At 39.0% G+C, this 10,209-nt stretch overlaps 1 long non-coding RNA gene across 2 annotated transcripts; it reads left to right on the forward strand.

The window, feature by feature from the left end:
* The first annotated feature begins 808 nt into the window (after positions 1 to 808).
* On the forward strand, positions 809 to 9,716 carry LOC311052766. 2 transcript variants are annotated; one of them, XR_014601545.1, is made up of 5 exons: positions 809 to 894; positions 2,536 to 2,649; positions 2,770 to 2,952; positions 3,443 to 3,562; positions 3,995 to 9,716. It is a non-coding gene; the product is annotated as an uncharacterized lncRNA (long non-coding RNA). The 2 variants fall into 2 exon arrangements; XR_014601546.1 differs by having other exon boundaries at positions 830 to 929.
* Positions 9,717 to 10,209: the final 493 nt, after the last annotated feature.

The following is a 10,209-nucleotide window of genomic DNA, read 5'->3' on the forward strand; positions in this document are numbered from 1 at the left end:
TGATAGTAGAAGATTGCGCTCCCAGCCACACAACAGGATAGAGAAGCTGGATTCTCCAGTTCAGCATCTCTCCTCTTCAGCTCAGCGATCTTCTGTGTCAGATGCAGTAAATGGGCTTCAGCTCGAGTCACCTCAGCCTTGTCCTGAGGCCCGATGATGTCCTTCATCTTAGAACGACAGGACTGTTAAGGTTGTACCTAAGTTTGGAAAGGAAAGAAAGGGGAGAGCAAACTTTCATGCTTAGGTTCCATACTGAAGAAATTCCTCCCCGTCTATGTAAGATATGTAATTCCAAATGAACACAACAAATTGAACATTGGTGTCCTTCTTTCTTTTTCTATGAGGACACTGTATTTCTCTTTATTCTTGCTACATAAATGATCACAAATGTCAATTTCCCATTGTCATTTGTTGAAGTACATTATCTTTCACAGTAAGTACTGTTGAAATGAGGATTTCCATAGTAACACGCAATAGCTTCCACACCAGCACTGTATATGGATATCTCTCTGTAAATCCCTGTCTAAATGTTTTGTATTGACTGTAGCGTACCTACTATTCACTTTTACATTTCTCTACAGATGACAAGGAAGTAACACCACATTTCTCCCATGACCCATCAGGCCAATCAGTGCTGGCCTGTATCCAACTGATGAGCTAAACATACAAACTAAACAAAAAATGCAGCAACGGTGCTTTCCCTCATTGTCGATGTAGGCACTTATCCAATAATTCAAATGATCTAAATCATGCAGCAGGTTCACATTTCCTCAAAATAGCCACATTATATAAGGGGGTACAGTGTGACTGTCAACCGTCACTGATCTGCCCACCTTGTCTTCACTATGAAGCTGATGTGGACTCTGTGTCTCACCTGGAGCCTTTTCTATGCAGGTAACTCAAAGGCATCAGCCACAGTTAACTTTAAGGTATTTAATAAATGTTTTTGTTGTTCTGTTTCTTAAATGTATTGTCTTTGTTGGAAAAAACTAAAAATATTGTAAAGATGTTTGTAAAATTATTATTAATGATATTGAGATATCACAAGTTTCCTCTGTTAAATTCTTAGGAGTTTTGGTAGATGAGAAACTCAGCTGGAAAGAACACATCAATCTCATTAGCAAGTATCTAGATCGCTTGGTGTCATCAGAAAAATTAGTGGCCTGGTCAATCAGAACTGTCTGCTTACATTATATTATAGCTTGATTTATCCACACTTAATATACTGCAATATTGTCTGGGCCAGTGCATATGATTCCTACCTCCACAGTATTGATCTACTTCAGAAAAGATTTGTCAGAACGGTTACTTTCTCAAAACGACTTGACCACTCTGCTCCACTTTTCAAAAAGCTGAAACTATTTACTGTCTTCCAGATCAACACTTCATCTTGTATGTGGGTCCCTGGCACAAATTTGCATTTTTATTTATAAGTTTAAACATACCCCAAACATACCCCCAACCTTTTAGTAATTACTTCCAAACACATTCTCAAATATACAGATACAACACTAGACAGGCTACAAATCTTCACCCCCCTTTCATCGTACTAGTCATGGTCAATTTACCCTTAAATACAGAGGTACTACACTTTGGGACAAGTTCTCTTCTCGTGTACTGGTATACAACTTTCTTCACTTAAATTGGACAAATTGAAGGATGTTCTGATTGACCAGGTCACATAATGGCACATCCATTATCACACATTCCCTGATAACTTTTGTTTGGTTTATTATTATTATTATTTATCTTTCTCTATTCCCTGTTTGCTTGGTTTCTCTATGGATTTGACATCCTGTAAAATCTGATAAGTCAACTATGTGGGCTAATTATTATCAGTAATCTTGTTATGGATAATCAGGTATTTCAATCATGTTGTAGATTTTTATGTTTATACTGCAATCATGTTATTTATACATTCTATATATTTATATTTTGTTGTTTTTACATTGTGCTAAAAAAATCGAATTAAATTAACTTGACATTAATATAAAATGGACAATCTTAATAACAGTATGTGGTGGGTAAAACCTTGAAACCTTATTAAAAGGAGTTCAAGTTGTTATCATTGGCGACATGGTTCTCAGAAATGAACAGTTGTGTCCCTCTTGAGAAGATTACCTATAGTTTAAGAAATGGGTTTGACTCCTTTTTGAAGATTTGGCAACCTTATTTGGACTATATTGAAACATTGCCCTTACCTCAACCTGTATCAGAGATGGTATAGGTTATTTGTTATCTACAGCTATCTCGGTCTAGTTCTATTATTTCTCAAAGCTGCTTAATGTTTTTACAACAGATTTGTCTCTTCTTGATGTTCCCTTTTTGTTTTTTTGTGTACCTTTATTTTTGTTTATGTTTTGATTATTTTATCTGTGTTATCCTTTCTGTATGTGGGTTTGTATGTGGGGAGGGGGGAGGGATCTGGGGGGGTTGTATGTTTACTAAAACATTAAAATTAAAAATAAAATATTCAAAAAAAAAAAGTTGTTATCATTGTACATACATATGCATTTATAAATATTTCCCTCACAGCTGATGCCCTTCAGTGTCATTCTTGCAGTCCGTCTGGAGACAATCTATGCAGAACTACAGAGCTGGTAACCTGTGCTGATAACAAGTCTCTTTGTCTATCAGCTATTCTAAATGGTAATATTCAACTTTTTCCCCCCAGTTCATTATTTACTTCCAAATAAGACATTTGTATTATAACATGACTTATTATTTCACCATTATTAAATTATGGCTTTATTACATTTTCTTTTCCAGAAAAGACAGAGACAGGCGGTCTGGAAAGTAATCGTATCGTCAGGAGGTGTGGCAGTGCCGCAAATGGAATGTGTCCCAAGATTGGCAACACAACTTTTTCAGCTACCCTGGGATACCTTGGAACAGAAGTTGCATTCATTCGCTGTTGTAATGAAAGTCGCTGTAACAATGACACTTTGTCTGGTATGTATACATTTGTGATATCACTGATATTATTTTTCTCCATGAATCGCTTCGGATATGTTCCAATTAAGTCTATATCTTCAGCCATTGTTTTCATTTATAATCAGAGATACCCTTTCTTTATTTGTTAACTTAAGCTTTCTTTCTTTCTTTCTTTCTTTTTCCTTTATCTATTAAAGGTGCTATAAGTCATGTTGTTTTGTTAAAACACTGGAACGCTATAGTAAAAGTTAAGCTGATAAATAGGTTTTCTCAAGCAATGATTAATATCAGATTGTAGAGCTTTAACTTTTTAACAAAAAATGTTTATTTTAACAAAAATTATCACTTTTTTAGTTACTGACACAAATAATCTGAGACAATTGCACTAAACTGACACAAGCAGCCTAGCACCATGACAAAAATCAACTGAGCTGATTTCATAATTATGATTTAAACTGAGTTTAAATATATACAGTATGTAGCCTAATAATAACCTACTCTATTTCAGTTCCTACTCAACAGATTAGTTCGCGACAATGCTTCAGCTGTGCCAACCAGGCAGACACAGAATGCAACACAGCAGTTGTAAACTGTTCACATATTGAGGACCGGTGCATCAGCGGGAATTGTGAGTCCTAACACAGAGACTGCATTTAACACAGATATGGTTAGGATGAGTATTTGTTACAGTAAATTAGAATATGTATTCAGTGCAGTAATGATCCATGCTGTATGACTTCCCAGTTAACACTTAATTCTGGTCAGTTTTGTCAGGATACAGATAGAAACAGCTGACACTGACACAAAATTACTGCAACTTTTATTAAAGTTTATTAAACACACACAGGAGGATACTGACTTGTGCATTAGTGCATCCTTAAATATAAGAATGTTGAAAGTGATCAAAAGCTATGCACAAGAATTGTAGGAAGTGAGGTTTGCTGGGTTGATGGGACGGGAAATAAACTCAAACGTGTGCATCATCAAATAGACTTCAACTTAAAAAGTCTGATTGCTCTGATGCGAGTGTGAAATGTTTTTCTTCTTTTGTTATCTGTAGTGACTAGTAGTCTGGAGTCCACTACTATTAACACCTTTGGCTGTGGATCTACAAACCTGTGTCCTTCTCCTTCCCAACTCACTGCTGTCTTTGAAGTCTTTGCTAACTTCAGACCAAACTGCTGTGAAGGGGATAAGTGCAACTTTAATCCTACACCACCACCTACACCACCGACTACACCACCGACTACACCACCGACTACACCACCAACTACACCAACGGTTACACCACCGACAACACCGACTACAGCACCGACTACACCAACGGTTACACCAACAGCTTCTACCACAGTTATTCGTGAAACCACCACCTCTGTTCCTAAGACCACAACTAGGCCAGAAACAACAGTTACTTCCAAGCCCACTGTTGTAACCACGACAACCGGTGTGCCAACAACAACAGCATTAAAGGAAACAACAACCAAAGCTGTTGAAACAACCACAAAGGAAGCAACATCTCAGGCTGTATCAACAACAAAGCCACCAAAAGTAGAAACAACTAGTCCAACAACAGCTTCTACCACAGTTATTCGTGAAACCACCACCTCTGTTCCTGAGACCACAACTAGGCCAAAAACAACAGTTACTTCCAAGCCCACTGTTGTAACCAAGACAACCAATGTACCAACAACAAAAGCATTAAAGGAAACAACAACCAAAGCTGTTGAAACAACCACAAAGGAAACAACAACATCTCAGGCTGTATCAACAGCAAAGCCACCAAAAGTAGAAACAACTACTCCAACAACAGCTTCTACCACAGTTATTCATGAAACCACCACCTCTGTTCCTGAGACAACAACTAGCCCAGAAACAACAGTTACTTCCAAGCCCACTTTTGAAACCACAACCTCAATTGTACCAACAACAACAACAACAACAACAACAACAACAACAACAAAGGAAACGACAACCAAAGCTGTTGAAACAACCACAAAGGAAGCAACAACATCTCAGGCTGTATCAACAACAAAGCCACCAAAAGTAGAAACAACTGGTCCAACAATAGCTTCTACCACAGTTATTCGTGAAACCACCACCTCTGTTCCTGAAACCTATAGCCCAGAAACAACAGTTACTTCCAAGCCCACTGTTGTAACCACGACAATCAGTGTACCAACAACAACAGCATTAAAGGAAAAAACAACCAAAGCTGTTGAAACAACCACAAAGGAAACAACAACATCCCAGGCTGTATCAACAACAAAGCCACCACAAGTAGAAACAACTACTCCAACAACAGCTTCTACCACAGTTACTCATGAAACCACCACCTTTGTTCCTGAGACCACAACTAGCCCAGAAACAACAGTTACTTCCAAGCCCACTGTTGAAACCACAACCTCAATTGTACCAATAACAACAACAACAAAGGAAACAACAACCAAACCTGTTGAAACAACCACAAAGGAAACAACAACATCTCAGGCTGTATCAACAACAAAGCCACCAAAAGTAGAAACAACAACTACTCCAACAACAGCTTCTACCACAGTTATTCATGAAACCACCACCTCTGTTCCTGAGACAACAACTAGCCCAGAAACAACAGTTACTTCCAAGCCCACTGTTGAAACCACAACCTCAATTGTACCAATAACAACAACAACAAAGGAAACAACATCCAAACCTGTTGAAATAACCACAAAGGAAACAACAACATCTCAGGCTGTATCAACAGCAAAGCCACCAAAAGTAGAAACAACTACTCCAACAACAGCTTCTACAACAGTTATTCATGAAACCACCACCTCTGTTCCTGAGACAACAACTAGCCCAGAAACAACAGTTACTTCCAAGCCCACTTTTGAAACCATAACCTCAATTGTACCAACAACAACAACAACAACAAAGGAAACGACAACCAAAGCTGTTGTAACAACCACAAAGGAAGCAACAACATCTCAGGCTGTATCAACAACAAAGCCACCAAAAGTAGAAACAACTGGTCCAACAATAGCTTCTACCACAGTTATTCGTGAAACCACCACCTCTGTTCCTGAGACAACAACTAGCCCAGAAACAACAGTTACTTCCAAGCCCACTGTTGTAACCACGACAATCAGTGTACCAACAACAACAGCATTAAAGGAAAAAACAACCAAAGCTGTTGAAACAACCACAAAGGAAACAACAACATCCCAGGCTGTATCAACAGCAAAGCCACCAAAAGTAGAAACAACTACTCCAACAACAGCTTCTACCACAGTTATTCATGAAACCACCACCTTTGTTCCTGAGAGCACAACTAGCCCAGAAACAACAGTTACTTCCAAGCCCACTGTTGAAACCACAACCTCAATTGTACCAATAACAACAACAACAACAACAAAGGAAACAACAACCAAACCTGTTGAAACAACCACAAAGGAAACAACAACATCTCAGGCTGTATCAACAACAAAGCCACCAAAAGTAGAAACAACTACTCCAACAACAGCTTCTACCACAGTTATTCATGAAACCACCACCTCTGTTCCTGAGACAACAACTAGCCCAGAAACAACAGTTACTTCCAAGCTCACTGTTGAAACCACAACCTCAATTGTACCAATAACAACAACAACAAAGGAAACAACAACCAAACCTGTTGAAATAACCACAAAGGAAACAACAACATCTCAGGCTGTATCAACAGCAAAGCCACCAAAAGTAGAAACAACTACTCCAACAACAGCTTCTACCACAGTTACTCATGAAACCACCACCTTTGTTCCTGAGACCACAACTAGCCCAGAAACAACAGTTACTTCCAAGCCCACTGTTGAAACCACAACCTCAATTGTACCAATAACAACAACAACAAAGGAAACAACAACCAAACCTGTTGAAATAACCACAAAGGAAACAACAACATCTCAGGCTGTATCAACAGCAAAGCCACCAAAAGTAGAAACAACTACTCCAATAACAGCTTCTACCACAGTTATTCATGAAACCACCACCTCTGTTCCTGAGACAACAACTAGCCCAGAAACAACAGTTACTTCCAAGCCTACTTTTGAAACCACAACCTCAATTGTACCAACAACAACAACAACAACAACAACAAAGGAAACGACAACCAAAGCTGTTGAAACAACCACAAAGGAAGCAACAACATCTCAGGCTGTATCAACAACAAAGCCACCAAAAGTAGAAACAACTGGTCCAACAATAGCTTCTACCACAGTTATTCGTGAAACCACCACCTCTGTTCCTGAAACCTATAGCCCAGAAACAACAGTTACTTCCAAGCCCACTGTTGTAACCACGACAATCAGTGTACCAACAACAAAAGCATTAAAGGAAAAAACAACCAAAGCTGTTGAAACAACCACAAAGGAAACAACAACATCCCAGGCTGTATCAACAGCAAAGCCACCAAAAGTAGAAACAACTACTCCAACAACAGCTTCTACCACAGTTATTCATGAAACCACCACCTCTGTTCCTGAGACAACAACTAGCCCAGTGACAACAGTTACCTCCAAGCCCACTGTTGAAACCACAACCTCAATTGTACCAACAACAACAACAACAACAACAAAGGAAACAACAACCAAACCTGTTGAAACAACCACAAAGGAAACAACAACATCTCAGGCTGTATCAACAGCAAAGCCACCAAAAGTAGAAACAACTACTCCAATAACAGCTTCTACCACAGTTATTCATGAAACCACCACCTCTGTTCCTGAGACAACAACTAGCCCAGAAACAACAGTTACTTCCAAGCCTACTTTTGAAACCACAACCTCAATTGTACCAACAACAACAACAACAACAACAACAAAGGAAACGACAACCAAAGCTGTTGAAACAACCACAAAGGAAGCAACAACATCTCAGGCTGTATCAACAACAAAGCCACCAAAAGTAGAAACAACTGGTCCAACAATAGCTTCTACCACAGTTATTCGTGAAACCACCACCTCTGTTCCTGAAACCTATAGCCCAGAAACAACAGTTACTTCCAAGCCCACTGTTGTAACCACGACAATCAGTGTACCAACAACAAAAGCATTAAAGGAAAAAACAACCAAAGCTGTTGAAACAACCACAAAGGAAACAACAACATCCCAGGCTGTATCAACAGCAAAGCCACCAAAAGTAGAAACAACTACTCCAACAACAGCTTCTACCACAGTTATTCATGAAACCACCACCTCTGTTCCTGAGACAACAACTAGCCCAGTGACAACAGTTACCTCCAAGCCCACTGTTGAAACCACAACCTCAATTGTACCAACAACAACAACAACAACAACAACAAAGGAAACAACAACCAAACCTGTTGAAACAACCACAAAGGAAACAACAACATCTCAGGCTGTATCAACAACAAAGCCACCAAAAGTAGAAACAACTACTCCAACAACAGCTTCTACCACAGTTATTCATGAAACCACCACCTCTGTTCCTGAGACAACAACTAGCCCAGAAACAACAGTTACTTCCAAGCCCACTGTTGAAACCACAACCTCAATTGTACCAATAACAACAACAACAAAGGAAACAACAACCAAACCTGTTGAAATAACCACAAAGGAAACAACAACATCTCAGGCTGTATCAACAGCAAAGCCACCAAAAGTAGAAACAACTACTCCAACAACAGCTTCTACCACAGTTACTCATGAAACCACCACCTTTGTTCCTGAGACCACAACTAGCCCAGAAACAACAGTTACTTCCAAGCCCACTGTTGAAACCACAACCTCAATTGTACCAATAACAACAACAACAAAGGAAACAACAACCAAACCTGTTGAAACAACCACAAAGGAAACAACAACATCTCAGGCTGTATCAACAACAAAGCCACCAAAAGTAGAAACAACTACTCCAACAACAGCTTCTACCACAGTTATTCATGAAACCACCACCTCTGTTCCTGAGACAACAACTAGCCCAGAAATAACAGTTACTTCCAAGCCCACTTTTGAAACCACAACCTCAATTGTACCAATAACAACAATAACAAAGGAAACAACAACAAAACCTGTTGAAACAACCACAAAGGAAACAACAACATCTCAGGCTGTATCAACAACAATGCCACCAAAAGTAGAAACAACTACTCCAACAACAGCTTCTACCACAGTTATTCATGAAACCACCACCTCTGTTCCTGAGACAACAACTAGCCCAGAAACAACAGTTACTTCCAAGCCCACTGTTGAAACCACAACCTCAATTGTACCAATAACAACAACAACAAGTACTGCCAGCATACTCAAGACTCAGTACTTGTTGCTTGGCCTTGTTGCGTTTACACTCATCTAATGGCTCACAGGACATGAACACGCATGGAGGCAGACAAAGTTGCACACGTGCACGCACACACACACGAACGCATGCACACACACAACCCTAACATAATGCAAGAAAATAGGGATTCATGATGAAATGTTTATCTTGGACTAGGGATGATGAGCCTTTTTATTATTAGCACCTTAATCTAAAAGTTATAACTATGATGATCTTTTCTTGTTTTGTATGAGATATAAATGAATATAGTTTGTTGTAATCTTTGTTCCATAAACTGATAAGTTAAAAAGCATGAATTACTATTCTATAGTTTGTGTGGACCACAAAGGAAAAGCATGAATTACTATTCTACAGTGTGTGTGTGGACCACAAAGGAAAGAAGCCCCCTAAGTGCTTATAATAGTTTTATCCTTTTAGCATAACCTTTGACCATACTATTGTATTGTGTTAACAATCCTGCTAATAAAGTATTCAATCAATCAAGTCAGCTGTTGTTTATCTGTTGCCTGGTTTGATATGGAACACAAGTATTTAGCTTATTACTGGCCGTAGGGGAGGGGGGGGGGCTATCAAGGGGTTACCTGTTTAACAGTGTTGCATGTCTGCTTATATTGAGCGACTTTGAGCTTGTTTTTAAAGTGTAGTTGCTTATTTGGCCTTGCATGTTTTTTTTAAAACCAGTGCTTCTCAAACATTTTCATGTCAAGGACACCCAAATAAATATATATTTTTTTACTTTTCTTCCCACTATTGTTATTAGCTTTACAGGCTCACAACATGTTGGATTGTAACGTGTTGTGAGCTTGTAGATCTGCTATTTTCAAATAGCCGATGTAAAGTGGTAAAACTTAGCCTATAGTTGCTTCTTTTAGGCTTGTTTTCATAGACCTGGCCACTTGTTTCTCTTGCAAAATCTGGCAACAGCCGCAACACACTGATCACCTGCATTATACCCGCAGCCTA

The sequence above is a fragment of the Gymnoscopelus microlampas genome (assembly GCF_963454915.1).
Source record: "Gymnoscopelus microlampas genome assembly, chromosome: 9".
Lineage (NCBI taxonomy): Eukaryota > Metazoa > Chordata > Actinopteri > Myctophiformes > Myctophidae > Gymnoscopelus > Gymnoscopelus microlampas.